This window comes from Polypterus senegalus, chromosome 2 (genome assembly GCF_016835505.1).
Source record: "Polypterus senegalus isolate Bchr_013 chromosome 2, ASM1683550v1, whole genome shotgun sequence".
In the NCBI taxonomy this organism is placed as follows: domain Eukaryota; kingdom Metazoa; phylum Chordata; class Cladistia; order Polypteriformes; family Polypteridae; genus Polypterus; species Polypterus senegalus.
Window position 1 is genome coordinate 191196730 of NC_053155.1, and position 6000 is coordinate 191202729.

Genomic DNA, 6000 nt, shown 5'->3' on the forward strand with positions numbered 1-6000 from the left:
GTCCTAGAATAAGATTTACAGGGTTGGAGAATGTCATGTTATGTTATGAAATACTGCATCAACATTTTTTCTCTCTCCATTTTGGCAAATGAGTGATAAGCCATGCTGTTCTCTTGTCCTTCATTAATCACCCTCGTTCCCGATCCATTAGAAAATATATTGTGTTTTAATGTTTTAGAGTCTAATTTATAATTATGAGTATGAGATTTGCTTGTGTGTTTCTGCTTTAAAGATACAGGAGTAATTTATTGTTAAACAGAACACAACAAAAAACAGGGTATGTTTAATAGCTCATTAAATGTATATACAGATGAAAGCATCTGTTTTCAGAGTTCAAATGTAATATTCTTGGTTGATGTTTATTTTATTATTTCACACACACTGCTGACAGAGATAAAGCTTCCCAATGAAAAATAATGAATTTTATCTTGGTTTGCCCCAATACTAGTGTCTTTGATTGCTGTTTCCTTTTCTCATTAGATAAGAATCACTTCAACTGATCTGATCAAAGACATCCTCAGTTGTACAATCTGAATCAGAATTAAATTTTTTTTTACCAGCTAATGTCTTTTTCAATGATAAAACATGCTGATCACAGGAAATCCCTAAATGATTGCTTCTTTTGAAATCCAGTTATATTTTTGGACTAGACAGACAAAATGCTTTGTTGTATATTTTTATTAGATTTCTGAATTCTTTATAATCTTAGCATAGACTTGCTTGATAGACAAAGGATTGCCGTGGAAGAAAAAGAATCACCAAAGAGTGATAAGGTGTATTGTCTTGAACTTTGTGAGACTTAAAAGGAACATTCACTAGGTTCATCTACTCCCTCCATTGAAGATTAACACACACACATACACACACACACACACACACACAGATATGCACACATACACATAGCAGTCCTATCCAGCCAAAGTCTTGAGTGGTGCCAATTGCTAGTCACTTCACAGTATAATGCATAGGACACTCTACAAAGGGACTTACTGTCACGAGCATTAACAAACATGTGCCAGTCCTCATGACACATAAAAGCTCAACTCTTTTGGTTTTACAGTATGTCTTACTTTTACGGCACTTGTTATCATTATTGACCTCAATAGCCTTGATAAACTCTGTGGTGCAAGAAAGCAGCAATCTTCTCCCACTTGGCACCCTTTAATTATTTCAATCATTCTAGATTAAAAGACAAGTTATAGAAAATATAAAAGCAATTTAGTATATTAACATATAACAATACCAAATAGAAGAAAATATAATAGAAAATGGAATAGATAGCAAATAGGATGTAAACAGTCTAAGAAAAGCTTACTGAAAATCAGAAATATCAAGCAGCGGATGTTGTCTTGGGCAGCTTTTGATTTAGCCATTAGAATGATTCATATGTTACGTTCTTCAATGTCCTGCAGAAATGGTCACATGTGTCTCAGCCTCTGAGTTCGCTTTCTCTGTTGCCATTCTGTTGTTGCCCCTTTGGTTCCTTGGATGAACCATATTTATGTTAAAATGCACACGTAAGAAACATGATATTATATACATTTGATTGGCTATCTTGTCTTTAAGATGAATGACTGATCAGAGTCTTTGATCTTAGAAGTACCCTCTGTATCTTTTCCTTTCTCAACCTATTATCTAATTCTGTAATTTCTAGGCTTGTAGTGTCCATCCATTCCGGTTCTGTGGCTCCACGGTGTGTTCTTACCTACTTTTCTCTCCAGCATTAAGTTGTAAATCAATTACTAGAATAGTACATAAACAATGTACAAGAAAGGATACTTGTGATGCCTGTAATTAAAGTCCTGAAAATTCAGTTCATCCTGTTTTTTTTTTAAACAAAATAACTGAAACTTAATATAAGCAGTCAGCAGTTTGAAACTTTAAAGATTTTCCACTCTATTAGACCCATCATGATCTACAGGAAAAAAGAGCAAAACTGTTAAAATAGAATATCTGGAAAGGTAACAAAAATATGAACAGACTATTCCTGAGATTTGGTCTAAATGACTGGGAAATCAAAACTTTTCAACAGGAAATTCAGTTGAATCGTCAGAGGACAGGCTTAGGTTTGAGCTCAGAGAATCAATATACCAAACACCAACATCAAGAAACTAAGCTGTAAAAAAGTCTGAATTAGTGTAAGCCTCCCTAATTCAGAGTGTTCTTAAGAAAAATAAAATTAGCATCATATTTATAATCACTGACCTTGAACTAGACTAAAATGATACCCGAAATGCTTAAGTTTGAAATTTGTAATTTTTAACCATCTGGTAGTGTCTCTTAACAGTCTAGAATCACTGGTAAAGAATCAAATGTCAACAATATTCATCAGCAACCTAAAAAGAAAACTCTGCATGCCTATATTAGCAATCTCCATTTTTTGAAGTTTTTTTTAAAAAAAAAGTAATATTGACTCCTTGTATCCGATTAGGGAGTGAACCCGTGGGGTTGCTTGATGTGGCATGCAGAACTTCAAGTCCTTCTATTCATTTTTACTGAAGACACCTATTGGTTTCGTCTTTATCATACAAAAATACAATCAAAAATGACCTAAAATAATGTCTTGTTCAGATCTAGAGGGCCAAATTTAGGGTGGAACCCCAAAACATTTAACATTTTGCATAATTAAACATCAAGACGAGCTGAATGGCATCTCATATGTTGGAGTTTTCTCATACTGGTGAATCAGGAGATGCTGAAGTAATTTCAAAGCGTTCATATGTATATACGAAACAATGTTTATGCATGAATTACAATCATAACTATTTCTAGTTTCAAACAAATTCAGGGCTTTTTATCATCTTCCATCTAAAATTATTGGACAATTAGTTGTGTGCTCCACCATCTTTTATAATGGTGACATGTTTACTTTGGGCTGAAAGAATTTCACAAGTGAGCTGTATATATGGTATCTATATACAGTATATAATTCACTAAGGCAAGACACCCAGGGAAAAGCAAGACACCCATGGAAAGCACACCAGAAGGGGCGTGGATTCACTAAGCCGCCGACAAGTAAGACACTTATGGAGCACGCAGGAAGGAGCCATGCGAGAGGTGAATCACCATATGCAGCGTGTAAAACGGTTTGCGAGGAGTATCCCATGGGATCCTTAAAACAATCCTTTACAACTGAGGTTAAAACACAATGAAGCAGTCTTTAAAAACTGAGTTTTCGGTTACGACGCACGACCGCATGCACCATAGCAAAATGTTTTACACGCTACATACAGCAATTCGCATCCGCAAAAAACATGCGTCTTCTTAGATGCTCCTGCAGGAACACGGAACGTCTACGTGAGTCACAGGTGCATCTGGACTGTGTAAAGACGACAACGACTCAAGTGGCAAGTTGGAGGTGGGCACATGAGCGATGGCGGTCCGCCAGTTTTCAGTCACGGACGATTGTGTGTTGGTTCATTCTGTGCATTGTTACAATGTTGCTTTTCTTGCTGATTTATTACATTACCGATTTTTCAAATGTTCATTTTCTCCCTGTGCTTAAAAATCATTAAAAAACCGGCCTATGGTACGCCGCGGGTTGGCTTTGTAACTGGATTAAAGTGGTGTCATAGCAGAAAGCTAAAATCGATAACACATCCAATGTTTTCAAAATGAACATAATAGATGACGTGAAGATTAAATAAGGAAGAGACCTGTGATCAGCCAATTACCCAATGAGAATTGTCTTGAACATAGTTTTGCCAAGTTAGAAACCAGCTCCCATGACTCTCAACTAGATAATCTGATTGAAAGATGGAAGTAAGGAAGAACCACACATAGACCCTTCAAATTAGCACTTCAGTCTGTTTTAAAACCCACTTTGTATTCACCCCTTTACAGTTGTACCTAATTAGTATCAAGGAGTTTTTTAACAAGAGTGGACTGACTAATGTTAATCACAAAGCGCACCAACTAGAAACTGTACATACAGATACAAAATTCATTGAAAATTAAAGGACTGAAAATACACTGAATATTCATAGGAGGAAAGAGTGTGAAGTGTATTATGGCCTGTGCTAATCATTGCCTGATTAATTTTTAGCTATTTGGTGCTCTTTAATGATACTTACTTTTATATTGTGTATTTTATGTGCTAATCATTCTTGATTTAGTCATAGAAGTCTTTATTAATGCACAGTATATGACACAGAAACAGATGGCGCATCACAATGCCAACCTGAGGTAACCCACCTCCAGATGTGACTCACCATGAACTTGTGTTCACCCGTTTCCAACCCTTACTTGTACTTATTGGTTACATAAGGCTACAACCCACATCTAAATATTAGTAAGTAAGGGAGAGGGAAACCTTTGGCCAACTTTCCTATATGGCTTTGAAACTCTGAGGAAGGTGGGTACAAAGTAGTGCCACTGTTTAGGAGCCAGTGCATTAGTATATAAAATAAATGTAGTTTGATCTGTGCTTTTTTGTGTTACTTCTAAAACAAAATTCTTTTTGATATTTAGGGCTATGCTTCCTACTAACTGTTGCTAAATAAAGGTTATGCCTGTGGGCTTGTGTGCTTATTCAAAGCCAGAGAAACTGATCACTCAAATATTCCTTTAGGAAGAATCCTTCACAGTGACCACAGTTTTTCAAGACAGTAGTACAGAAATCCAACCCAGAACTGTTCTCGTGATGCTGTGAAGTGTTCACCCTTTTCAGAATACTGAAGATCTGAGTGATAGTTCTGCAGCTGGAGAGTCTGCTTTGGTTGACCAATGAAGCAGGGCTGCAAAGCAAGCCCATCTGTATTTTTGACAATACTTGTCATAAAGAGAAGGATTGTCCATCACATATGGTATGCGTGAACTGATTAATTGTTCATAGGCAGTATGTGATGAACCCTAATGTTTCTCTTCACTCACTTAAATCACTAACAGGCTTTAAGTTGTTGAAGATGTAGGTGTCAAATTAAAACCATCTGATGTGAAAGTGCTAATGTACTAACTAATCTTACAGTTTGTCAGGTATATCTTTTTCTTTTATCTATTGTAAATATTTTATCAATTAAATAGTCATGCCATTTATACCAGAAGTTATTGGATTTATTATGCAATAAGATGCACATAGCATTGAAGAGGAACAGTATGTACTACTTTGAAGACACCTGAATATGGCACAGTTACAGTCGAGTTTCAATACTTGGCCTTCCAGAATAATAAAAACGTATTGATTGTAAACATTTTCGCCTCTTGTGACCCTATTCCTACTGAACTCTTTGCATCAACCAGTGGACCAGAACATCTTTAAAAACAGATTGTCATCATTATTAGTTACTCAAAATGAGAATGTCACCCATCAAGGTGTTTATGTAACCTTGCATGCTGCCTGAGAGCTGTACATTGAAGTGACACCCATCATCTGTCAAAGGCAAGAGACAAATGAACTTAATATTGTAAAGTGGCCATCACAGGCTGCTCTGTACCAAGGCCCGAGCCTAAGCCCACTCAACTCCAAAGCCTTCTCAGTTTATTTTCTATTGTCATCTTCCTTTACTGGGGATAGGTGACAGCTTTTTACTATAATACTTATTTTTTTGAAATCTATACATTCTAGAGTAAAGTTAGCTGAAGAAGTCACTTCACTTGTAGGCAAAATAATAGAAAAAAGTAAGTTCAGATCAGCCTTTTCTGTATCATTTATTTAAATAAATCCATACATTTTCTGAATATTATAACATTCTCAAACTTGATTTATCGATTTGAATTTCATTAAATCATATACTAGACATTATTTGTTTCTTTTCCCCTTTTGTTCAGAAACAGATATTATCACAATCACTCGAGAACTCCTCCTTAAATAATGAACTCAACAAAAATGCACAATTAATATAGTTAATTTCTAAAAGCCTTTATTAGAAACTGTGCTCTAAATGTGTAGTTTTCTATTGCTTTTTAGTATCAAGCCATAAAAAAAATGACTGATAGCTAAAATTTGGCAGAGAAATAAAATGGGCATATTAAAGGTTTCTAATCATATGTTGCGCCACTTAT